Source organism: Dromaius novaehollandiae, chromosome 1 (genome assembly GCF_036370855.1).
Source record: "Dromaius novaehollandiae isolate bDroNov1 chromosome 1, bDroNov1.hap1, whole genome shotgun sequence".
Lineage (NCBI taxonomy): Eukaryota > Metazoa > Chordata > Aves > Casuariiformes > Dromaiidae > Dromaius > Dromaius novaehollandiae.
Genome location: NC_088098.1, coordinates 165,541,069 through 165,568,968, shown reverse-complemented (window position 1 = coordinate 165,568,968; position 27,900 = coordinate 165,541,069). Strand labels below are relative to the sequence as shown.

At 36.7% G+C, this 27,900-nt stretch overlaps 2 long non-coding RNA genes across 3 annotated transcripts in view; both read left to right on the top strand.

Moving 5' to 3' along the window:
- The window catches only part of LOC112994839 (uncharacterized), a 31,749-nt gene extending 18,750 nt beyond the window's left edge, over positions 1–12,999 (top strand). For both annotated transcript variants that reach the window (XR_010391950.1, XR_003262037.2), the window contains 2 exons: positions 7,591–7,808; positions 11,353–12,999. This is a non-coding gene — a long non-coding RNA (uncharacterized LOC112994839). The remainder of the gene's footprint in view (positions 1–7,590; positions 7,809–11,352) is intronic.
- A 135-nt stretch (positions 13,000–13,134) lies between these two features.
- The window catches only part of LOC135330122 (uncharacterized), a 34,703-nt gene continuing 19,937 nt past the window's right edge, over positions 13,135–27,900 (top strand). The window contains exons 1-2 of the long non-coding RNA XR_010391934.1: positions 13,135–13,453; positions 24,786–24,867. This is a non-coding gene — a long non-coding RNA (uncharacterized LOC135330122). The remainder of the gene's footprint in view (positions 13,454–24,785; positions 24,868–27,900) is intronic.

Here is a 27,900-nt window from a genome sequence, read left to right as displayed (position 1 = left end):
TTCAGTTTCTAAATGGGGATCAAGATGCTGTAGCTATTTGTCAAGATGACCCTAGAGCATACTGAGCCAGAGGAGGTTGCTGGTTGCCAGCAAACATATCTTTGTGCTTCAGTCTGAAGGTAATCTTAGACAAGGTTAAAACCGATAGTTGTTTTGTGGATGCACATGGCTTAAATAGTGACAAAACAATTGGAATATTTTAAGGCAAAATGCTGGAGCTACTTGTCCTGGCGTGATCAAACATTTGGGGACAGAACAGGTCAAGTTTTCATGTAGCTAATTCACTCAGCATGGGGCCGATACATAGCATCAGGCCTGTACGAAAGAGTCTGATATGTGGTAAGAAGGGGACAGGGTACTACAGTCTTAATTTGAGAACAGCAACAACAGTACAGCATATACAACAATATCTGCACAGTCCTGTGCAAGCACTTAAAAAGTAGTAAGAGACTTCCTGCAGTGAAGAGAACTGGAAGATCTAAACTGGGTCAAGCAATATCCAGGAAGGGGATCTGAAGGATCAGAGATGCAGTGACTTGTTCCTGGCATTAGATTTCGAAGGAATGGGTAATGCATGGAGCTCACTTGCAGACGATTGGACTGAGCAACACAGACAGTATAGAACAGATTGCTAATTCTCAAGTGGTTTAATTGGACAGTGGGAGATCTCTTTTGTGCTAACAACTGAATGAGAGATGCAGCATAAGGGCACCGTTCCTGCCTCCTTTGCGGTGTTAGGAACTGTCCTAAGTTAGTAGATCTACTAACATTTTTGCTTCGAAAACAAAATAGAGCCTCAAAATTGGACTAAAAATCAAACTTCTGGGCACCTTTCTGCCAGATAGAAGAAAGAACTGTTAACTTAGTATGCCATGAAATAAATGACAGTCAGCTGGCTCAGAAAACCGTAAGAGAAAACTAAACCATCACTTATTTCTAGAGCTGAGCAGTTTGGCACATTCATGGCAAAAAATTCTGCTAGCTAGTCTTCTCCACACTAGTTATCTGGCAGAGGGTTGTTATGAAGAGAGATTCAAGAGAAATTCAAGTTTTGTACAGAAATTTTTGTATGGATTTTTGGGCCCTAATAATTCAGAAACTGCACAAGCCACATGATAAAACTACAGACAAATTGCCTTTGTATCTAGCTTTGTTTGTACTTTACAGTTCCATTGAAACTATGGCTGTTACAGTTTCACTGAAATGACAAAATAGCATATATAACAGCGATATGCTACACTTCAGCAAGCACTTTGTGAGTAAAATGGAGAAACAGAAGGTATACGACCTATCAAGTAAATACAGAAAAACATATACATATTCATATATATGTGCATGAGTTGCAAAGCATTTATAACAATATATATGCACAGGCCCTCACCTGTGTCTCACAAGTCACACAGTAACTCGTAAGACTGTTGACAAATGTACTTAACCTACCAGAGTATTGAAAAATAAAATATTAATCTATTTGCAGATGCCAAGAATATTTGACAGTTGTCCTTGTTTGAGTGACACTTCTTTCTGAGAAAATTCAAAGAATGCTCGTGGCTAATCATATATTTTATCCACAGGTCTTTCTTCCAGAAGAAATTAGTTGGTTGTTTAAAGGATCAAAGAGCAAACACATGTAGGTGTATCCATGAAATTGCTGATATCCATCTTTTTTTCTAATCTCAGTAGAATAGTAAAGCAAATGATTCAATATTTACTCTGACTTGAGGCTATAGAAAGATACTATTAGAAATATTAAGATTATGATGATGGCTTGTGAGAAGTGTTCACAGTTACTTCTCTGTACTGATGCCTTATGGCAGGGGTTCATTTTATTTCTCTCTGTGAATTTTTATATTTTATGTTTTACTCCTTAATTTCTGGGATGTATGCCTTCATCTAAATTATATTGTTTTGGATAATTAATTGTGGAGTATGTCTTGGGAAAAAGACAGTCAGGAGCTAACCAGGCCTCACATCCCCTTTACTCACCATTCCTTTGTGTAAACATTTCACTTTGTAGTGGAAGTCTACCTTCCCCAGCAAATAAAAGTATGACATGCTTTCCTTAGGTTCATTAATATCATTACCGCTCTCTGTGATACGCATGCAAAATGCATCAGCGATACTTGTGCTGTGATCTCAGAAACAGAACAAATCTTCTTCTGGGCCTTTCTGCAAAAGCCTCCCCATCATTTTGTGAATTACAGTCATGAAAAATGAACAGATAAACAGGTATCTGCACTTTCAGGACAACAAGAAAAAAGGCATAAACAGTATTTCCTAATGAGGAATTAAGTTCTAATTTTTAGTAGGACCAATGATGCATACTAACCTGAAATATATGATAACCAGGTAGTATATAACCCCATCAATCTGAAAGAAATGCATGGTGCATTCTAAAGCACAGCAAAAACTCTTATATGGCATCCATCAAAAGTTACTTTTAATTTATTCAGTAGAATGGCATGGTTAATAAAAAACAAATTATTTTTTAATATCCTACAGCTTTGAGATGTGCCTAAAGCCTCAGCAGAGATACTTGCCTGATAATATAAAGTTCATGGTTTATTCAACCACAGCAGCTGTTGTAAACCCTAGGTTGTCATTTATTTTCCAGCTCTTGAAAAAGATTTATAATCTGATTTAAAATGCAACACATATTTAGCCCTCAGATCTGTAGCAGAAATAGTCACACTGACACTTTACTAGCCCCAGAAAAAGAACGGGAAAATATCTTGACGGTAGTAAAGAAACAAACTGAAAATAACTGATTTTTTTTAACTCCTGCTTTGAAATCTTTAGTAAAAAGGAATAAAAGTGTCTTCCCAATTTATTTTTCCCCAACTAAAATAAATTTTTGGCAATCAAAAGCAGGGAAGTAAAATCAGGAAGGCCCAGATGATACACCAACTTGGAAAAAAAAATAGGAAAATATGCTTCATTCTATTAGATTGGATAAGGATACTCTTTTCTTCAAATACTCTGCTCCCAAATATGAAAACTGCTAGCAAGTGTCACCAGATTTAGTCTTTTGCTGGCTCACCATGTGTCCCGATCCAATATCGGGAGGGTTTCATTACGATCCCAAGGACGAGATTAAGACGCTAAAACCGGTCAAATATCGTACAACCTTTTACCTTTATTTTCCACAAAGTGGGGAGAAAAGGTGTGTGTGGGGGGAAGGCGAAGGGGAGGCGAAGGGAAAAAGGGAACAAGAGTAAGGGGAAAAGATAGAGAAAGTTGGAAAACGAGAGAGGGAGCTAGCTACCACCACTCCAAGCCCGATGATGTTCCGCTGACTCCGCTCGAATCACAGCCCAAGCTGGGTGCCTCTGACGAGGGACGAGGGACGAGGGGGAGCGAGAGAGCGAGAGGGACCAAAGAAATCCCTCGGCAATTATAGCTTTTCAGATTAAGTTTTCCCACCCCTCACGTGGTAGTTCAGACCAATAGTAATATTTGGGTCTGGGGTCTCCTGCTCCTTATTGGGTCTCATCACTGTCCCTAGGTAGGCCGTTTACTGTTGCCGTTTCTGCTGACAGGTGTGTCTCCATTCTTGGGTCCAGCCATTAGCTCTCAAGGTCCTGACAAAGAAGGTGGTAACTCCAGCAATTAGCACTGTTTCAGCAGTGCACAGGAATGCAAATTGCTGGTAACTCCCTTATCATTCCCACCTGCAGCAGCTCTGGGCCCTTTCTCACTGTACTAGGGAGCGCGGCCTAAGGCTTCAGCAAATTTAGCCACTCATGCCAAGCAGGTTTTATAGAAGTTGTGCTAAAAATGGACAATAATTTACAGTCCAGATCCCAAAGTCTCTGCCCGATTGTGGTCTCATTCAGTGCAGGCTTGGTGTGTCCTGCATGGTCGCAGGGAGACCATCTTGGGGGGTTGCAGCAGCCCGGTCCTGTTTCCGCCAGGGACAGATGGCTTGTTTGGGGTTATGGCCTGCCTGCACCCCATGCACCAAGAAATGTTTAAGGCAAAAAATTTATTTATCTGTCCGCCACACCATGTCACTCAGTGAAGGGAGTTATGATCATTTTACTGACATCATTTTCTTCAGCCTGTTAATAAATGTGTATCAAAGTCATTGATTTAAAAAAAAAAAAAAGCAAAAAAAACATGGTATCTGAAGCCAATGAACCACAGGCAATCAAAAATATTCTTTTGCTGCAAGTATTTGTGATGAAATTACTTATTTATCTTCATTTGGATAAATTAAACAGATTGATTTTCTGTCCATCTGTATGAAGCAGGTTTTCTAATGTTCAGAATGTCTATTCCAGATTTTTTCATGTATGCCCCCAGAATAGTTACTCTAGAGCTGGAAACAGTGATGGTGATATGCTCCTAGGATTTTTTTCCTCAGCACTGCTTGTTTACACATTTATAGTTACTCAGAGCACCACACTAAGAGTCCAACAGAAAGGTTTCTATTTAGTAAATGTGATTGACATTCTAAGCTTGGACCTTAGAAATTGCAGGTCAGTCTTTAACAAAGAAGATTAAACCATCTTTTAGAAGGTTAGATTAGGTAAGCATAGTGTTTCTGTCTTGTTGCTAAATCTCTAAATGAAGAAAACAAATGAGTCACAGTGAATTAAAATAAGCTCTGATGGAATCCACCTAAGTAGAGCCACTTCTTTCTGTATGAAATAATGAAAATGCGCTATCAGGCTTGTAGAGATGTTAATAAATCACAGAATCACACAATGGTTGAGGCTGGAAGGGACCTCTGGAGCTCATCTAGTCCAACCCCCCCTGCTCAAGCAGGGTCACCTCCAAGGAAGGAGACTCGACAACCTCTCTGGGCAACCTGCTGCAGTACTCATTCACCCTCACAGTAAAGAAGTTTTTCCTCATGTTCAGGTGGAACTGCCTGTGTTTCAGTTTGTGCCTGTTGCCTCTCATCCTATCGCTGGGCACTGCTGAAAAGAGTCAGGCTCTGTTTTCTTTACACCCTCCCTTCAGATATTTATACATGTTGATAAGATCCTCCTTAGTCTTCTCTTCTCCAATCCTGTTCCAAAGATCACTTCAGAAAAGGTGTCAGCATTGGGATTGCAATGCTGGGTTTGTAATCAGTGTATAACATCCATAGGATCTAAGTTTCCACTGAGCCCATGTGGAAGCCTACAAACTTCATGGGGTCTTGATCTATGCACGTTATCAGGATCTAAAATGTTAAAGTTAGCCGCAGACACAATCAGTTGGTACTTTAGAGACGCCACTATTCCGCAGGCTTTTAAAGTGTCAAAGAAGCCTCTTACACTGGGTCATAAGTTTCCCATCCTCTTTCCTGCTGTACAAAATAATGATGGAAGCAACAATCAAATCAGCCACATTCTACAGTAAAAACGTAAGAGGCATTTTCTGATCAAGTCTATCCTCCTAAGACAACCATGGCCTTAGCTGTTCTGGTAGTTTGAAATCAATATCAAAGCCTAGTGCATATGAGTATCAATTCTTATCTCTTGCTTGTCTGGTTTTGATTATATGACAGTGCTGCACAATACTGTCTTTTTGCTGCCATAATCGGTACAAACCTGTAGTTGGTTTTAGTGCCATCTTTTGTCTTTGACATTTTTCTCTCAAGAGGGCTATTCTACTTTTCTCACACTTTTTTCTGAAGCCTTTTGGATTATCCTCCCATTGTACATATGATCTCCCTCATTTTCAGATGAGTATTTTTAAGTCCATTTTTCCTGACTTCTTTTCCTGCAAACTTGTTACTTCTCTTTTTATATCTGAGTTATACGTTTACTTTTAAGACCCTATCTCCTTTTTTTTCTTCCCCTACAGCACCAAAAGTATTTCTATACTTTTGAAAACTTGCTGAATTTTTCTCAGAATTAATATTTCTTGGCTGCAAGTAAAAAGTTAAATGTAAATGAAAAATTCCAACCTTAAGTTAGTCTTTACATTTCCACTAGATTTTCTCCTCCCATTCCTTTTATAAAAGTCACAATGATAATAGAAATAGACATGTGACACTTGTATTCATCTACCTCATCATTAAAACATTTTTTGATCTTCCTGAATAAAAATTTTAAAAATGGCATGTCAATTAGTTGTAGTATTTACAGTGCCATATGCACAAATTACGATGCTATGTCTGATTATTGTTCCATGTATTATAGACCACTTAGAGAAGATCCACCCAGAATTATAACTGTAAATGTAAAAGAGAGCACCAGTCAGCTTTGTTACCACAGGCAAGGTCTCTTTTTCCCTTGTAATCACTATAAAGTAGCTCATTTCCTTTCTTTTTCATTTTAGATTGGTTCTCGCCTTGCCTTACCTGGCTTTACTCTGTATAAACTTTCTTAGCATACAGTAAAGTCAGTGTTGGTTAACACCTATAGAAATGAGAACTGAAACAAAAACCTGGATACATAAAAGCCTTCTAATTCAGAGTATTTTTTTTATCAGTGAGTTCTTAAAGCCAATGGTGATTTCAGTGTTTAATTATTCACTTTACTGCATAAATAGACAAACACTGATCTTAGCAAGAAAGGGATAGGAAAGTCCATTGATTTTTTTATCTTTAGTAAAAAGATTTTAGATCAGCTTATCTATACAATAATGTATAGTCATGCTTTATGATTGGAGAAATATTTTTAATAATATTTTTCAGAGAAGAAAAAAGAAATTAAGAGAAAGCAATGACCTTTTTTGCTTCTATGTTACCTGTTACATTTTACGTGTAACTTGTGAGATCTAAGCAAGTGCAAGAAATATCTCAGTGCTCAAAAAGGGAACAGCTTAGATGAGATTCTTCATGAGACCAAGGATCCTGACAGAGGACCATAACAAATATTTCAAAGAAACCTGCAAAAAAGCCTTCAATAATCCATTATTGGGTAATATACTCCCATGGAAAAGATTCTGAACGTCTACTGCTACATCAAGGTGCATAGAGGAGTATTTCTTCAGAAATATTAATTTGGTTGCCTTTTTTACTGTTTTTTTACTGTGATTATTTTCATTATCTGTACAATTGCCTAGTTACTATAGAAATTTACTGAACTTTTTGTCTTAGTAATAGTAGAATATACTACAGTCCATGAATACAAAAATATTCTTGTATTGATTTCAAATTTTTCATTTTCAACTTATTTAATTTTCCCTTCCTATTATGAAAAAGGGTGAACAAAATGTCTGGTCTAACTTCTGTATCTGTCCTATGTGATGTAACAACCTGAATCTTTTCCAGTTTTTTGACATAAGAAATTTACCATGCCCCTAATAATTCTCATCTCTAGTATTTTAAGTCTTCTACCTCATATAGTCTATGAGATGTGGTGGACCAAGGACAGGGAGAGATACATTCCTTTCTGCTGCCAAATATTGAGTGTCATTTCTTTTTCTAACCTATTTTTAAAATACAACATCTGAAAAAAACTATATTCCATGTGGGACATTAATTGAAAATATGTATTGTTCTTTTAACATTGTCTCCATTTTTATACTCCATTACTTTTTGATCCCAACATTTTAGTGTCTTTCTTTAATGACTCCTGTGCATTAAAATAGAGATTATCTTTGGGCATGTCTAGTTTGTCAAATAAGTTTGCTCCCTGTTTATTTCAGAATCCTGATCCTCTGGATTGTCATCCCACAATTTTCTATGCTAAAGATTGACCAACTGCCAGCGCCTCTTTTGGAGTAAACTAGTTCCTTCAGAGGTGAAACTAAAGCACATTTTGAAGGAGAATTCACTCTTGAGAATTTTCAATAGGAAGAAGAATAGATGTGGACAAAACTACAGACAATTTCTAACTCTTCATCTCAAACAATCCTAAAAAAAGGTGAGTATGTAAAGAAGACTTGGCATCCTCAGATATCCCCACCTATCCCTTACGCCACACTTCTGCATATGCAAGGAATGCCTTCAGTTTCGTATTGTAAAAATGCAATTTTGATAGGCCAAAAGATAGTCCTACATCATCTCAAACACTTTAGACTGAGAAAAATCATAAACACACACACTGATAATTATGACCTAAGGCCAGAAGGGCACCACATAGAGCCCAGACAAGACCCAGGACCAAATGACGAATCTGGTCTAGACTGTGCTAGCCCTATACAGGGAGTGGGTGAGCCACACTGAACAAATTGGCTTCTGGTAGTTGAAGTCAAAAGTTTCTGAAGTCATGCCCAAGTTCCTTTTGCCCTTAGGAAATCCTATTAATTTGACACTAAGTGACTAGCAAGGTGACTAGGCATTCCCTTCTGTTATTGTTAAGTTGAACTGGGCAACAATGACATTCGCAAATGTTGAAAAATGCTTGCAATGAATAACGAATATGTAGAGGGTGCTTTTGCTTGAGAACTTGTAGTAACTAGCTTAGTAGGATAACTCCAGGAGACAGGATGCGCACTCTTCCAGATGAGATGCAAAACCCAAATTCTTGATATTAGTAAGTTTAATTTCATCAGCCGTTATAGGTACAATTCTGCTCCAGATTATGGGCACCTGAAATTGAATACCCATAGATAGTCAGTTAAATACCTCTCTCAATTTCATCAACAGTATTGACTAGGAACTTGATTTATTTCCTCTCACATGACATTTAGTGCCTGCATATATACTCTGAGGAACTAAAGAAATTTACAGATACAAGCCAGGACCAAGAGAAGACTTACGCTGTTATGCCTATCTGAGTTAGAGAAGGAGTAGAATACCTTGGGGCTTTTCAAACCATATTAGATGCCTAAGTCTGGGAAAGTGAATTAAGCCCTTGATTTCCAATAACTATAAGAACTTAGATACCAAACTCACAAATAGATGCCTGTATACAGTCACCTGAATTAGGTATCTTAATGTGGAACTGAATCTCACTCTGGCCACCTACAATCTGGAACTGAGCTGAAACTCTTAGGGCTTGTTCCAGTTGTGTAAACATAGGCATCTAGATTCATTTTGGATGCCCAAGGTATTGAAGACATCCACACAAGCCCAGCAGGTATGATGTAGGACCTATAGGAGACCAAGGCCCTTCTGGACCAGCAGATAAGCAAGGATGAGTAAGATAGCACCAGACACCTGAATTGCGTTGATTGCCACAATGAGATTTTATAAAAAGTGCTATTATTAGCATAATTGCATTGCTAATAACACCTGGCAGGATTCACCTAAATTTTGGGCAGCTTAAATTCAGTCAATGAACGTTATCCTGGGCGACTGTCACAGATTCTGTAGTGTTTTTCGAGCAATGGCATTGAGCTAACTAAATCCTAATTCAAACAATTGCAACCTATATACAACTAAATTCCCTCTGGGGGTTCTATTAGATGTCACTGTTCTTCAGTTCCTTCCCTGAATTATTAAATAATTATGCTGCTGGCCTTATTTAGTCAGCTGTAGTTATCACATTGCTGAAGGCTGAATTTCAGTAATCAACATTATTTCTACACATTCTTTCTGTATCCCAAAGGGATATCATGAAACATAATCCATGCTTATGAAAAATTTGAAAAAAATCAAATGGAAAACTAGAAAATTTTAAAAGGTTGAGAAGAATAATAGGATATAAAGTGTAACAGATTGGCATGAGTACAGTGGAATAAACAGTCCTACTGTAGATAAGTAGCTTTACCGACTGGAACAACTGTCCAGGTAGACACTTGTTGAAAAGAAGGTTTTATTTTCATTTCATTTAGATTAGGTTAGGAATATGTTTAAGCTAAATGCAGAAAAGGCATTTGTAATTAGAACTGGTGGTGTTCATAAAGTAGTTTCCATCAGTGTAACTAAACTGGTTTTAAAACTCGTCTATGGGAAGCCAGTGTAAATTCCATGTGCAAATAGAGGTCCACAATGTACCACTTCTGAATTGAAAACTATTATGCTCTTTCCATCTTCTTCCATAACTTCCATGTTTCATTATTGCTTTCAATGATATCAAAGCATCATTTTTTAAATTCAATTTTAATTTAATTTGTAAAATTTGAAGTCTAGCAATATTTAATGCCAGTGGAAATGGATGACATTACCAAGTCAAAATAAGATGTCAAAATCAACAGAAAGTACTGAGTGGTTAGAGATACATGCACATAATTAGAATTCCTCACATCCATGTGAGGTTTCAGAATATGCAAGGCTGTAAGAATGAGGGCAAAGAAAGACAGAAGCATTACTATAAGAAGTTAAAGTACTCCCTGACTATTTGAATGACATTGAGAAATCCTTTCTCTTGTAATCCTTTGGATTTCAGAAGCCTGCAGAATTCTAGGGTAAAGTTAACAATACATAGCACCAGAAAACTGTGCAAATAAACACACTGCGGTACAGTGAAAATCAACAAGGGGTGAAAAGCAGTAAATTCTAAACCTGATGCTGGTCTTCATCCATTGCTTTTCCACTTTTGCCTTCCTTCTCTGTAAAATGGATTCTCTTCCTTAGTCTGTTTTCTTCTGTTTCTTTCCTCTCTAATGCCTATCCAAGATGTTTCTCACCACTTAGGTTTGTTCTATATTAATTTTGCCTCGGCTTTGTGCCCAGCCTGTACCACACAGCCTTTGTCCAACTCTCTCAAGGGCTTTCCTCCTATACGCAGATTTGCTTCCATGGATTTCTCTTCCATTTGTTTATCTCCATGGGGATGCTATTGTCATCTAGAACAAGTGGAAATAATAAGAAAGAACAGGAAATTTCTCAGAAAAATGAAAATGGCTCCTTTCTATATCCTCAGTCTATACAGAAAAAGATTCTCAGTACTATAAGATGTCTGAGTGAAAATGAAGCAGAAGTGATACTTGACAGTGTAACTCTTTTAATCAAGGATCTGAGGTACATTATCTATTTTAATTTAAGTGTATAAATTTGCAAAATAACTAATCACTATAGAAGAAAATTTTAAGGAATAGAAAATAAGACTTTGAATGGACCTGTAGCTTTAGCTACCATGGAGTCATGAATAACACCAAATTTCTCCAAAATACTTCATTTCACCACGTTCAAAACATACTGAAGAGTTTTAGGCTCCTATGGGGCTTTTATGTTGTTTGCTTTTTAATATTCTTACTGATTTGACCTTACTGATGCTCTCAAAAGGAAACTTCTTTTTCAGCAGTCATCTTGGAAGTATTTCACTGTAACCGTCGATGTCATTGTTAGAATGTTTTAACTTGCTCTAAGATAAATTCTTTAACAATCATCTTAAAAGCAGGTTTCCATGGCTTCCACTTTCCCAAAACAAAAACAGTTAGTCAAATACCATTCAAAGAGCACTCTCTCTCAAAAATAATTGTTAAGGTGGAAAATTGCTTTCAATAGTTCTAAGCCTCACACTACTGATAAATTCACAAGTATTCTCACATTTAAGTTTGTATTTATTGTTTTTCCTGTAGGCTTAAAGCAAAATGCCAAGAAAAATCAATGGGACAAAATCAATTTAAAGATGCAGATGGACAATTTCTATTGCAGCAAGAAGGCATACGTGCATAGCTGAGAATGAAATTTGAGTCACTGAGAAAACCATTATGAGGTTGCATGGGCAATAGAAAGTAAAGCAGAAGTTCTCATTCCTTTTCCGTATTCTACTCTTAAGGTAATATTCCTAACAAGAGCGCTGTAATAAAATTAACATTTCACAGTAAATACCATATTGCTATACTCTTCCCTAAGCATCTCTTGCTGTCGATTGTCAGAGAGCTAGATAAACTAAGCAGACGTTCGGTCTGAAATAGTAAGGCAATCCTTCTTATAGCTAAGTACTCAGAAGCCAAGAAGTGCACTCCAGTTACTGTGCCACCAGCTTTCATGTTTGAAATGGAAGTGCATTGGCAGATGTTATTATACCAGATTGATGAGGGAATTCATGAGAAAAGTACAAGATATTCTATTGCATTTAAAAGGCAAACAGCATAGAGTATTATTTCTGCTCAAAATAGATATACTGTATTCTGCTATGAATATTAAAAATGGCATAGAATTTTATTAATCCAAGCCACAGACTACACAAAGCAAATATGATTGTTTATAAAGTGCTTTAATTTCTCTGATATCTCATCTACCTTTTCCTTACACTTTGCCATACTTAAGTCTCTACTTACAGACCTCTGGTGTACTTTTCCAGTGAATGATCCTCAACATTATTCCTTTGCTCTATAATTAACCTTTTGTTTAGTAAGAGCAATTACAATTAAATTAGTATGCTGAACTATACAATATTTCATGCTAAGCCTGCAGCTGTTGACTTCATTTCAGTTCAAATATAGCCAAGGTACTGAAATAGATTTTTTCCCATATCACCTTATTAAGGTAATTATAGGAGTCTTTAAAGAAGTACAGTCTTAATAGAACTTAAATTAACTTTTAATTTGGACAACAGATTTTTTGTCAATAACATATTACAGATGTTGCAGCTTGCCATGAAATAGCAAACATTTATGGAATTAAATGGAACATAGTTTTAATTCCTACATACCTAAATGATATGCAATTGATTCTGCTTTAAAACATCTGTAAAATATGGTGTTTACTCAAACTTTTTTTTATCTATCTAATCCCTTATAATTTTTTTTCTCCATCCTGGGCTTCCTGACACTCACCTTTTTGCACAGAATCATTCAAGTGACTATTATTAAGACTGTGTCACTTAACTGTCCAGAAAATTTATCTCGTGAATATTTTGTTCTGCTGCATTATATAACAGTTTTTGCTCTTTACGGGAATCTTTAGTTCCAATCTATTCATTTGTTTTATTTTATGGCACCTCAGCTGCCAGTCACACTCCATATATGATTTCAGCTTCTATCCTCCAGGGTCATCTGCTTCTACCTACAACCTTTTCCTTTTTCAGTTTTATGAATGATGCATCTGGCTTGAATTAGCCCATTAATTCATTCTCAACTGTGTTTATTTTATTTTATTTTATTTTATATCCCACCCACAGGGGGATACCATAATCCTTTCAGGAATCACTCTGGCTGTCACATAACAGGAAACGTTGAAATATATAGGCTTAATGCTAATTATTAAATATGTATTCACAAATGAAACCTTCTGATGTGTAATAATGTTGTCATTTTTTTGGTTCTCCAAGCCAATCCAAGTTATCCAGTCCCACAGTTACCTAGTTTGTTCTTTAAGCCAGGATAAATTTCTTATACTTAAGCTTCTTGCTTAGCTGAACCCTTACTGAATCCAGTCCTCACTTACTGACACAAAGCATGGAATTCATCTGACTAAATGAAAAGAAATGGGTGATTTTGAAAGGGTGATTCATCTCATCTTAATATAGAAATCTAAAACAGGTCAGATGACTCGCATCCTATTTCTTCTGTGGAATACAAAGGGCCTGAGGAGTCCCCGCTCTGATGTAGGCATATCACATACAGATGTCCACAGCTAAATGGCATGAATCTCACTCAAAGCGAAGGAAGATGTATAAAACAGGAGCAACAGCAAACATCTTGGTGGCAGCATATGGAATACTAGATCTATGGGGTAAGTTGGTTTTGAATGAGGAAGGGGATAAGCAAAATGGAAAAAAAATGAATGAGAATGAAATTGAGGAGGATAAGAAACTGGAAAGCAGGTCAAAGATACTGAGAGAAAGTAAGAAGAAAATGTGAGGGAAGTAAAAAAAGAAATGGATCAAACAGCTGATCAAGATGAGCTAATCTAGCATAGACTATACATATTCCTCGAATGTCCAAAGTAACCTATTTTGGCTAATTTTATTTATCTGCTGGAATCTTTTCCACAGCCATCTCCAGCAAACATCACAATTGGCTCTTGTTTCCAGTCACAGTAGTTTACACTGTAGGGAAGGGGATGGAGGGAAGTATTACCCTACAAAGTAGCATTCTGGGTCCATGGGGAAAGCAGGGAACAAGTTTTGCCCTGTCCGTGCCATGTTGTATGCCCTCTCCCACTTCTTTGCTTGAACCTGCCTCTAATAGCAAGAACGGTGTTTTTAAGCGAGGTAGCTATCCTTCTAATCTCTCTACCCCTCCCTGCATCAAACACATCAAAGGCAGTAATGACTAACCAGTTTTGCTACTGAAAAACAAAGCAAGCCTTTAATGCTTCAAATAGAAACAGTCATTACACATTTCTTTTTTAACTTGGCATGCTTTCTATATAAACTCAGCTATAAACTTGGTACAGTTTTATGACTGAGTTATCAACTTTGTAAATTAAGCAGATATAACAGCATGTTCTCTGCCTATAGATGAAACTTTTCAGACTTGTGCTTTCTCTCTCTTTTTTCTGTTCACTGCTCTATGAAGCTGCTCACCAAAGCAGCTGTGCTCCAAAAACAAATCTCTAGTACCAGCGCACGCAAACTGATACTATGCTCCACCGTATTTTTCCAAGAAAAATATAGTCTACTTTGGAGCATGGGAACAGTAGCACTTATTGCATAACACCAAACAGAGCTCTATAACTCCCTGTTCTAGCGCTAAACCTTCAGTGGGATTTGATGGCTAGCCTAGAATCAATGAATTGAAAATGCTTTGCCGGTAGGTGTTCTAGCTCTCTGTGAAAGTTTTAGATCTGTCTGCTTTGGATACAAATCACCTCTTTTTAAGATTTCTTTGGATATATTATCACATGCTGTACTTTTTTTGACTGGTGGACTCTGGAACGTTCAGGTTAGATATTCAGGCTGTGCATCCCATGCGTGAAGAAGGTTAAATGATTAAGGAAGGAATTAACAATAGCCTGCACGCTACGAGAGAGTTGCCTAAAGTGGACAGTGGGGACAGAATTCATCTGCCTTTTTTCAGAGCTAGCTACTGACCCACTGTAATCACTACAGAGAAATAGATATGTTCAGAGGTTAATTCACCTGTCCTATCTCAGGTGTTTATCTTATGAGGCAATGAATCACTTCCTAAAGGTGGCTCTTCCTCTCTTCTGAATACAAACGGGGGAGCTAGAATAATTAGCTAACTTTTAGACACCAGATCAGAATAGGGGACTCTTGCGCTTAACCATATACCTTACAGCACATTCTGTCTGTACTCAGAATTTACAGATTTGAGAAAAGTACCATGCAATTAATATCTCAGTGCCTTCTTTTGTAGTACAAAAGGTGACTTATTTCTTCTAAAATATTGCAGGAGCAGCTAGAAGTAAGATTTTAATTCCAGTCTTTGGTCCTATAAATAGCTTTGTCTTTTTATTTACATAGATAGATAGATAGACACATATATGCACACACACAGAGACACACGTGAACACACACACTCACACACACACATACAGTGATCTTTGATTAAATGTGTAATTTATCATTGATGCAAGGACGCAAAGTGAAGAAATCAGACTGCAATTGCTTCACAAAAAGTAAAACAACTTTGGATTATAATAAAACTATAACAGAATATCCTATAACAATGCACAGAGCACTTCATGGGATAAAGTAGTTCAAACAACCATAGTCCCAACAGGAGACTGGGCTCCAACCTCTGCAATTATTAGTCCAAGTATTCCTTTAGCTATAGCATATTTTGAATGAAACCACTGGCCTATAGTTAAGTCAGAATTTGAATGTGAAAAAGAATGTTTTGAATGCTTCTGTAGCTGCTCATATTACCGGCGTCTCCACTTGGCTCTTTTCACTGGCTCTCTTTCATCAAGAATCCATTTTATTAGGATCTGAGAACACTGAGCTCTGACTTGGCAGACAAGATATACAAAGGAACAGGCTGTAGATAGTACAGTCGAGGCAGATGTATTCTGCATTGCTAAAGGTAAAGTGTTTCTGGCACACAAAGCTTCTGATATTAAAGGTACCTTTGTTCTGAAACAATAAACATTTTCAGTTAGTCAGCATCTAATGTGGCTTTGGATGCAGGCGACAGTAATTTTGGACCAGAAAACCCCGTAGAGACAGTTACATGCTTAAATCTCATTCAAGTCCTTCTGTGGATCTTGCCAGTAGGCTTTTTTTTTAAGATTTAAAACATAGAGGCAATCGGTTTTGGTCTGTATTGACTAACAGTTTATCCATTTCCATCTGAAACATTCTACAGAAGGACTAATTCCTACTGAAATATAATTCAACAGACAAGCGTGAATTACCATTCTGCCAAACTTCGACTGACAGCCACGTTGATGAGGGTCAATTTCCAAGGCCTCTTTCTATAAACATTTAAACAACTCAAGCCTCCACCTAGACATCTAGGAAATTATCAACATGAGTACACAGTCATGTTAGCACAGAAACCTTGGTTGGGAATTATGCTTCATGCATCAAACACTTGAGGAAACTGGAATATTCTGGTTCAAAGCAAAAGCAGATCTTGGAGCTGATGGACGACAGCATGGCATTTTCCCTGCTTACTCCCTTCCCTCCTCACATAGCAGAGTCATTACCTCGGGGGTGTAAGGAGGTGTTCTTCATCCCTGCATCCAAAGACATCACTGGTGAGCCCCTCACAGACAGACCCATACCTTCTAGGCATCATATCATGGGATTTACTTATATCTCACTGAAATACTTTTTGCTACCACTTCTTTCGGTTAATCTGTTCATTAATGCATAACAATGTCATCCTTAAGTCAAACAGATTGCTTCAAATAGACTATTAATTTGCATTTAGAAGTACTATACAGTGGTTCTGTAACTCCAGTGGCTTGATGTAGTTATGTTGTTATACCTGATTTACATCAGAATGACTGCTATCAGAGTCAGTCTAGGGTATACTGTCAGAGTCCACTGTACAGGCCAGGAGGACAAAACCCTGGCGTAAGGAAGTTCTTGAAAAGTCAAATGAACAATATTGTTTAAGGGAAATTCTCTTACTGGCTAGTTTTAGGAATAATTAGGTAATATAAATAATTAGGACTGCTCTTTGCATAAATAATTGAGATTGGTTTAAAATAACATTTCTAATTAATTATCTGTAGTTCAAGCTAAGAAGGATCTTGGAAAAGAAAGTGGGTTAGATTTTTAGCTGGTATAAGTCATCACGGTCCATTAACGTCAGTACAGCTAATGCTGTATAGATTTCCAGATTTATACCAGCTAAGAATTTTAATTCTTTGTTTTATTCATTTACTTTTGCTTCCCTAAGGTGGATGGGTAGTTTGGATAGATTTGAGGTCACTACCTTGAATTGCCTTGTTTTCTCTCTGAAGATGAGTTGCACTATGCAATGAAATTATGCTGATAAAGAAGAGACATCAGATAGTCCTTTGGAAAATTTTTTTGTCATGTCACCCAGCTTTAATTAGACAAAGCTAGAAGAGAAGAGAAAAAAAGAAAACTTAGCTGACATTGAAAACTATTCTTGTATTTTTAAGATTAGAATCCCATGTGACTTGCTACTGAAAAAAATAGGGAATTCATTTTATACATGAATATAAAAAAAAAAATGTTTTCTTAAAATTGAATCTGTGTAATTAACTGAATAATAAAATATATATGAATCAATCCCTTGTGAAAGTTTTTTTGCAACTCTCCTATGAGTCAGACTCTTCTGGTTTTGCAGTATATTTTAGCAGCTGTATTTATCCTTAAGATTATAGTTGGTACATAAAGCATCTGTAGAGATAGTTAGTGTCCTTTTTTGCCCTTATGGAAACAAGGATGTCACTGAGAACGTTATCTCAGTTCAGAACATTTGCACTTGTACTTAACTTTACACTCAGATTGAATTCACATACTTGCACTGAAATTCAGTGTAGATGAACATGTAGTGATGATAGCTATATGCAAAAAATCTTAACTTTACCTATACAATGATGGGCTTTAAATTGGTGATTGCCATTCAGGAACAAAACCCCAGGATTTTAAAGCACAGTTCTCTGAAAAGATCAGCCCAGTGTTCAGTAGTAGTCAAAAATTTAATTGTGTTTTAGGAGTTATTAAGAAAGACACAGCAGATAACAAAGAAAAAAAATGCCACTACAAATTCATGGTGCACATTGATCTTTAATCATAAAGCTCTTGTCCTTCCATTTCAAAAAAAGGATACAGTAAAATGAAAAATGTTCAGAGAGGGACCATAGGATGATCAAAGAAAAATTGGAGGAATGTGGAAATAAGATTCTTTAGACTGGAAAAATGAAAGATAAAGAGAAGGAGAGAGAGACAGAGATGATGAGGGAATCTGTAGTCATGAATGGCAGAAAGACAGTGAAAAATGAGTGTTTGGTCATTATCTTTACACTTCAAGAACTGGAGGCACCTTTGATCTGACTTTGCTATTTTTATGTTCTCGTGCAGAATCTTCAGCCTTTGCACATTAAAAAAGTGCAGGAAAATTATTTCCAAGAAAGCGATCATAATTTCTAAATTGTATCTTCATAAAACACTAGATGATAGCACTCTAGGCACAAGTAATTCTCACAGCAGAGCCACTGGCCTAGTAAATAATGAAATATGACTTTTTTTGAGATGTATGGTTCCCCACCTCTTTCAAACACCTGTGAGAGTCTGACCTTTCCTTAGGAGCCTATGGAATCCAAATCAGAGATTTCAGATAGTACAGGAAAGATGAAAATCTGATACTCTAGGATTAAGTTTTGGTAGAAATTCTTTGCAGGGTACTTATTCTCTACAATCTCTTCCCACACTTCTGAAGGAAAACACATAGTCCTTTTTCACTCAAACATTGTGAATGTAATAAAATTTCTAAATATCTGATTTGGCATTACGTGCCAGGGGTAAGGATATACTAGAAGAATAGTGAGGTAAGGGGCACCCTGTGAGGGTAAACTCTGGAAAAGACATAATGGGATTGTAAGCATGTTTCCTAAAAACACCATTTTTCTTGTATTATTCCTTTTCCAGCAGTACTTGGTGTCATGATTATGATTCCCAGGTCAGTCATCCATGCCACTGTGCCAGATGCTGAGAGTTCAATTTTACTTAAATCACAATAATGTCACAGTTTCATTTTTCAATACTAAAATGTCATTTCAAGAATATGATATATTTCACTTTATATGGCTGCTATATGAGCTGTGAGGCCTTTGAGAAAAGATAATTTTGTTTCATTTAAGTATTTTCAACATGGAAAAAACTAATGAAATAAGACTTACTAATCTAAGTCATTAAACTGAATGGTTTCTACCATAAGCTACAGTAGCTGCTAGACTGATAATGCAGTAACAACTGTTCTCTCAGCTTCAAAATTACCAGTTAAACATTTTGTAGAGGGTTTCCATTACAGAAATTCCCTCACCATGGATGTTCAAACACTCTTGTGCTTTTTTCTGTCAGAGCAAATCGTCTGTGCTGGATATCCCATAGACATAGCATAAATAAATCAAGTTCCTGGATAGCCAAATTGTCATTTAAAATAATATTATTTAAGAATACACCCTTCATCATTTTTCAGTGTAATTTGTTATAATTTCTTTAAAGTCCTATGGGAAACATTTCTTATAGCTAAGCTAAATATGACCATTTTACTTAGCTATTTTTTCTGTTTTATTACATCTTCTTACAGAGAAAAGGCAATAAGGGATGATGAATGGTATGTAAACAATCTATATGTGTTAATTTATACAACAATGTGCATCAACTTTTTAAAAAATGATACCCATATAACAACAGGAGTTTGGCCATTTTTATCACTAAACTACCAATGTTGCTTAATGAATCATTTCTGTTGCTTTTAAAACCTACAGGAATTTAGTAATTTTGCAACTGAACAATGCTGGCCTGAGACTTGCTAAAGTAGGTGGCTCTTCTATAAGCTTTCCTTGCACGTTTTGCCAATACACATCAGTTCAGAGTGGCAGCCCCAAAGACGTTTTTGTTTGTGTACTCAGATCCTAGGCTGTCCTCTCTATTTAAAAACAAAAGCAAGTCAGAGATTTAGACAAAGGCATAGCAAAGAATCTTGTTGACTTGATGTGCCGTTTGAAGGTAAATGCATAATTTGCAGGAATGAGTCATGTGTCAGTTTAACTAAATTTCATTAATCAGGCTTATAGGATAAATTGTATAATGCAATTTTGAATAAAGTCTGTAAAAATCCTTTGTGGCTGAATAGTGACATGTTGTTTTTGAGCTCTTTTGGCATTCTTAGTAGGCTTAGAGATTGATAAAACTTCAGTATTGGGCAATCCAAGGGTCTGTCTCCCAGGTTTATCTCCCTCTGCCCTCCACAGCTCTCCAATGCTATTCCAGAAAGCTTGGTGCCTGCAAATAGCCTGTGTACCTTTATGCCATATTAGATAGCAACATTTAGCAACTGAACCCAGCCCTTCCTAAGTTTGGGGGTAGGATTCAGCTCTCTTAAATGTAGGTAGTTATACTCCTACTATACTCAGTGCATATCTAATAAGTACAGTCAATGGAATTAAGACAGGTATTTATCACATCCTGAAGTCCTGATAGTTGACCACATATAAATCCTTGAAGTCTATATCACAGTCTAAATTAGCTATGAGGTATACATAGCTGTGAGTATACATAGGTACAAAAATAGCATTTCAGTCAATAGAATTAAAGCTATAAAAAATCCGGAAAACTGTTGTACTATCCCCATATTAATATACCAGATTCTCAGACAGAATGTTCAATGGAAGGTCAAAGAGGTTTGCTGAATGTAAGAATAATTTAAGAAATATATAACCAAGATTCCCTGCACATTTATTTTCCATGAACATTAAAGTTACTACAAATTTCAGAGAGAACAAAAAGTAGGTTTTAGACAAAGGTAACTGGAAGCTCCCTAATACAAAAAAAAAAAAAAAAATCTACCCAAGAACAGACTTACAGTGTTCATATGCTTGTGTTAACATAGTATTCAAATTCTAAAGACATTCCTGAGGTGGTGAATGAGTAATTCTATGAGAGCCAAAAAAAATAAATCTTGCTTAGGTGCTCGCAGACATGACAGAGTTAAGCAAGAAGCAATGAATTACAGATTTGACAGAAATACCCACTGTGCATATCTGGAGATAATTTATGTTTTAGAGAATAAATTAGATGAATTTGAAAGGATCTGGAAACCATTTCTAAACAACATGGGAAGGGAGTCACTTAATTCTAGATCCAACTCTTAACTGCTAGCATATGGCTTAACAGCTTGTGTAATATATATGGGTGCTGATTGTCTGAGATACAGCAATTTTTTGAATATTCATCCATTTATGACTTATCATTTCTATTACTTTTCAACATGTATATGGAAAAATGTTTAGCAGAATCCAAAAAAGATAACAATAAAAATTATGACTCTTACCCTGCTAAGACTTACTCATGCAAGTATTTTGTTAGTTTCTAGCTAGACAAAATAAGTACTGAGAACCTGACTTTATAAATTGGAAGTTTAAAAAATTTGGCTTTAGCATGAACTGTTATGGCAGCTATGACTTTATCTGAGCTACAGAACCATTACTTTTATTAGCGCCCTTTGTTTGTGAAAATACTAGTGTAAGTTTTAATAGTGAACATTTTCTATGTTTCTTTCTGTTTGGGAAATGCTGAGGTCATACATTGTCAATTTAATCCATAATGCATGCGCCCACTAACTCTGGAGCACTTGAACTTGATACAGGATTGTATGCATTTTACTTTTACATATTTTGCATTTCATTCAGTAATACTCTTTCATGCTACCTGAAATCATTCTGACATTTCAAAAACTGTCTGGAATGTTAGTTTGAAAAAAATAATCGTGCCATTTGGGCAGAATCACATGCAGCTGCACTGCGCATAGGAAAGCACTGTGCACTTGTGTTATTGTGTCTCATCAGGAGCACAGTCTCTTCCTAGGTCTTATAAGGGAGGGACCCCATTAAATGCGGGGAGGGACTGTAGCTTGTCTTAGTTTTGCTTACTCTTCCATTGCTCTCTTCTATTAGAACTACATAGGCTCTTAAATGCATAAGATTACTTGTGTTTGCTGGAATGAACCATTGTAAAATATGGCAATAGTGAATAAAGATTCAAGCCTTAATCAGTGAGCTGGGAGCTGTGCCAATGAATAATTCTAACTAAACTCTAACTCTTTAGGTAAGGACAAATGAAGTTTGGGCAGTCTCAGCTACTTGGTGGTTAGTGTCTACCAGAACCTGCCTTTTCACATATTAACTCTTTTTATTTCAATTAAATTGATCAAACATAACCCATGTTTTTCCTGTCACCAATGGTAGGGTATTCAATAAGATACTCATTTTAAAAAGGAAGTGAAAACTTAGTTTTCCAGACCTTGGTAGTGCAATGGAAAAGGTTTGTATTGTCAATATTTTTATTTACTTGTCTTCTGCATCTCTTCCATCAACCTGAGTACAGTTTCTCTGATTTTATCAGGTTAACAAGTGATAGATTTTTATATCCCAGAAAACAAACGTTTCTCTTCAGAAACAGCATGTAGTTTAGCTGGGAGCAAAAGTTCAGGATCTGCTGTCTCTTTGAAAAAGCCTCCCTTGAGCTGCTTAAAGTCCCTCCTCCAGCTTTGTGTCCTGAGGTTAAGATCTGCAAAGGAAAAAAAAAAAAACATTTCACCGAAATATTTCTCGCTCACTTCTGACTGCCTCTAAAGCCTCCTGTGGCACTAGTATTGATTAGTGTGTCAATAAATATTTCATTTGAGTACTATTTGCAGCCTAACTGCAGTGATGGCATGTGAAAGCATTTTACAGAGCAAAATAGAATTTCTTCTATATTTATACTTACTTATGAGTATGACATTTCTCTTCATAAGCTGTTGTGTGACCCTAACAATATCAGAAGATTTCTCATGAGCTCAAACTACAAAGATTTGGTGGGTGAAGCCTTACATCCAAATCGTTCAGCTAGCAATTACAGGATATCATTTATAGTAGCATTTTCAGCTAGGAGGAATTAATACATTCAGGAGAAGAAAAAGAAAAAAGAAAAAACCCACAGAATTCTAGCACAGAACCAAATAAATTTTGAACTTATTATAGATGTAAAATCATCACTTTTACTATAGGAATATGGATAAATATTACAGTAATAACTCATATCTGAAATCTAGATTTGATTTTTGAAATCTGAATGGAGTTCTTGTTATGACTTAGTTTCTCTTTACTAACCTAATAGAAATAAACAATCAATCCTTTTGCCACCAGGTTTTACTGGATTTAAAGCATATTTCTAGCACTTTTTCAGCTTTCATGTTTATTGTGTATTACATTTCCAGGTGAGATATTTTTTAAATTATGACATTTTGAGGATTTGAGGGTACCTCTCAAAAACCAGGCTAGAGCTGTAAACCTCAAACTCACTATCACACAAAGATTGTTCGGTTATTGTAGTCTCTAGTTTTGATCAAGAGCTAATAAGGAGGCATTTGAATTAATAACTTTTATATCTTGTAAAATATATGGTAATCAATGAATCAATATAAAGATTTCATGTATAAAGTATGTAAACATCATAAACTGGCAGGAGAGCTTTCCCCTTCCCACCCTGACACTACACTTTATTTACAACGTAATAGCATTTGTTGTAGCCAAGTCAACTACAAGGACAATTATCAACAATTTTTGTCTACAATCTAGATGGCAGATGGATCTACTTACTTATGCCTAAGTGCCATTTACAGTAAAGTGATAATCACAGAATCACAGGAAGTTTGAGGTGGGAAGAGACCTCTGGAGATCATCTAATCAACCCCCCCTGCTCAAATAGGGTCATCTACAGCAAGTTGCCCAGAACCATGTCCAGATGGCTTTTGAATATCTCCGAGGATGGAGACTCCACTTTCTTATGTTCAGATGAAACTGTGTTTCAGTTTTTACCCATTGCCACTTGTCCCGGCACTGGGCACCATCTGGCCTCATCTTCTTTACACCCTCCCTTCAGATATTTCTACACGTTGATAAGATCCCCCCTCAGCCTGCTCTTCTCCAGGCTGAACAGCCCCAGTTCTCTCAGCCTTTCCTCACAGGAGAGATGCTCCAGGCCCTTAATCATCTTAATAGTCTTTCGATGGATTCGTTCTGGTAGCCCGATGTCTCTCTTGTATTGGGGAGCCCAGAACTGGACCCAGTCCTCCAGGTGTGGCCTCACCAGTGCTGAGTAGAGGAGAACTATCACCTCCCTCAACCTGCTGATAATGCTCTTCCTCATGTAGCCCATTAGGCCGTTGAGCTTCTTTGCCACAAGGGTGCACTGCTGGCTCATGGCCAACTTGGTGTCCACCGAGACCCTCAGGGCCTTCTCTGCAGAGTTGCTCACTAGCTGGTCAGCCCTCAGCCTGTCCTGGTGCATGGGGTTATTCCTCCAGGGGCAGGACTTTGCATTTCCCTTTGTTGAACTTCATGAGGTTCCTCTCTGCCCATTTCTCCAGACTGTCGAGGTCCCACTGAATGTCAGCATAGACCTCTGGTGTATTAGCCACTCCTCCCACTTTTGTTTCATCAGCAAACTTGCTGAGGGTGCACTCTGTCCCTTCATCCAGGTCATCAGTGAAGATGCCAAACAGTATTGGCCCAGTATCCACCCCCCGGGGAAACTGATATGGTTTGACTGGGCTTTGTGCTGCTGATCACCGCCCTCTGAACCACTTCAGCCAGTTCTCAATCTACCTCATTGACCACTTACCCGGCTTGTACTTCGCCAGGGTGTCTGTGAGAATGGTATGGGAGATACAGTCAAAAGAGAATGTCACTTCTAAGAGGTAAGCATTGGTTGTCAATAATCTTTCAGAAAGACTGCTAGAGCGAATACTCTGGTTTAGTTATGGAAAGCTGTGGAAACAAGCTTTGAATCTGAGTACGTCCTAAAAATCAAAATAGCATAGAATTATTCATACCATGATACATGAATCTTCAATCAAGATCTTAGTGAAATAGTACTTAAGACAGATTTAAGATTTTTCTTTTTTTATAGGGACTAGGTGCGAGACTCAAGTTTTTGTCATCATTGTGACTGCTTGCTAGCTGAATGAATTTGGAGCTGATATAAGACACAGGTAGCTATAAACTTGAGTCTACTCTGTTCACATCTCTAAATCAGTGACTGTTTTGTTTACACGTAGAATATAGAATGAATTTTTTTCTTTATTTGTACTCATGTTTGTCTGATGCAGAGCATAACTTAAGGTTAAAATAACAAAAAAGTGATACCTTCCATTCCTAAATGTGGAAAAATTCTTAAAAAACAGGCTCTACATCATCTTTTTGGTGCTGAGAACCCACAGTAATCATTAATTATCATTTTTTTGTTCTCCTCTGATAATCACCATGGACTATTTTGTGAGGTACGAATGTAGCATGCTGCTGTTAAAGAGATTTCTCTCAGTGACTAAATTTAAATATAGACTTCTTAACATGTATCTGGACACTACAGAGTATGTCTGAACCTTAAGATTGCCCAGGGAGTTTGTAATATTGGTCCCAAATGAAAAAACACAAAGCTTTTTCTACTGTTTTCTTTAGGAGAGATAGCATTTCTGGAGATTTTTTTTTCTTTTTAAACTGTCAGCTTTGGCAATTTATCCTGGTATATAAAGTTAAAATGGGTTTCTTGTTTTATATGTGACACTACCATTCTTTCATACTGATTTTTCCCTCTTGCTTGTGGAATGTAGTTTGGTAAAAGGCTCTATTGCTAACTTCACTGTGTTGGATTTACCACCATAGCCTAGTGAGTGTACAGTGATGACAAAAATTGCTGAGCATAGCAAAACATTCAAGTATATGTTTCATATTTTGCCAGCACCTGCAACCTGTCCATTCTGTTGGGTTTTTTTTTCCTTTGAACCCTAGATCTTAGTGAGCTGCAAAAATGTAGCCTAGTACTAAACAGCCAAGTTCATTTGTGAATTTAATCATGCTACAGGGCTTCTTTGAACACAACAGAGTAAATGTGGCTGACAATATTTTAAGATACAATGAGTCCTCTCTGAAATTTCTCTGTGATCTTCTGCCTGTATTAGGCTTTAGTGTTTCAGAAACATCATCACCACTGTAGAGTTACACATGTAGTAGTTTTCCTTTTGTCTATATCTGCAGAAATGGATAATTTTCCCATCCATTTATTTTTAAATACTATAATAGTCATCATATTTTGTGTAGCCTTGCAAAGAAAACTGCTTGAATAGCTCATGCAATTTGTCATCTAAAATGATGCCTCTGTGACTGAATTTATGCCATTTAAAGTGCCACGGTTATAAGCTTTTCAACGTACTAGTGCATATGACACAGACAGTACCTTTTAAAGCCCATGTAGGAATATTTGTGGACAGACATACCACACTAACCTTAAAACATGAAAAAACTCAAGTTCAAGGAAACATGATGATTTTACACAAAGATATTTGTTAGAAGTTATGTGATTTTTTTTTTTTTTTTTGTACATCATCCATTACTTAATGTGCCATTACACGTTTGTATATTCAGAACAGTCTGCAGGTTCTTTGTTTACATTATTTGGTGTACCTGATGTTTGGGATAGGCATCGCTTTATGATTTTATGAATTTTAAGAATAAAGTATGCAGCGTTCACTTTGTGCAAAGGGAGCAAAATTTACCCGATTGCGCAAAAGAGATGCTGATAAGACATCATGCTTAGTGAAGTAGATTATTCAGCCACCTATGGGAGGTAATCTGAGAGCATTGATTTATGTTACCGCACACATTTTTCAAGCAAAGGCTTTTGCAAAGCCTTTAAAGACAGCAATACCCAATTAAAGACCTCCAAGTTAGGTGTTTTTTTTCTTTAGTGCAGACTGTCCAACCAATTTGTACATTTTTAAAGGTTTGAAGAAACAAATTTAGATTTCAAGAGAGAGAGATCAGAAATTTCTCTCTGAATTGCCTTTCTGTGAAATCTGAACAAAACATGTCTTTCGTGGCAACATACAACTCCTTTTTTCAGATATACTAAAGAACAAATGATTTACAAGAAAATTTAGTACAGAATGAATGAATTAAATTACTTGTGTACAGGGCACAAAATATTAAAGAGCTTAAAGTAGCTTTGACAATAGTTTCATAATAATCAGGAAATATAGAAGAAAAAGAAAAACATATTAATGAACTTTTAATTGACTGAAAGTAGATGATTAGTGGATATTTTTAAATCAGAAATAATTAAAATATATTGCTACAGATACATCAAAATCTACGGTCCTGTTGGACAGCTAGGACACTGACAAATGTCACAATCTCACTGAGAAAAGTTTCATCATAGATATCAAAATCAGAACAGGAATGTGAACATAAGGTATAAATTTTAGTTCTTTAAACTTGTTATCAGAAACTATAATCTGGGATGGAGGTCAGCTCCAAATTTAAGACATCCACATCAGGTTTCTAAAGGGTAGAGCTGAATCCCATCTTCAGGGTCTTCATTCAAACACAGCTTGACTGGAAGTTTTACTTCAGGAAAGAGAGAGAAAGGAAAGATTTAAGTCAATATTCGAATTACAAGAGGCATAGATAAGCCTCTCAGTCTTCTATAATTTCCACTTAGCATGTACTTTGTCTGTCCTGTTCACATTACTTACATTAAAAAAAGCAGCTCTTTAGGACCTGAAGTTGACAGACGGACTCTTCTGGTCAGCAGGCAGAACTTCATGATTTTAGTTTTTAAAAATTCTAAATAAGTCAATGCTGGCGATACAATTTCAAGTCTTGGATGATACCCAAAGGGGCTTCAGCTGCTGAGGCAAGTTCCCTTTCTTCAGATATAGATGTAGAATTTTTATTTGTATACCTCTCTATAGCTCATCAGAAGGTATGGCTGCAGATCTGATTTCAATCATATGGTTCTTTAGTTTGTGTGACAGAAACCCGTGCTCCCATTTCTGGAAGTCTCCAGCTCAGATTCCCAGTGTCTGAAAAGCTGAAGGCTGATATGTATAAACCTGTGCAGTGAGTGCATATATAAATGTATATGTATACTCTGGCTTTGCAAATATATGAGGTGGCATTCTCTCAGCAAAGCTGAAAAGGTGGGACTGAAGGGAAACAACCTAATCTGGTTTCTATCATGACTGGGA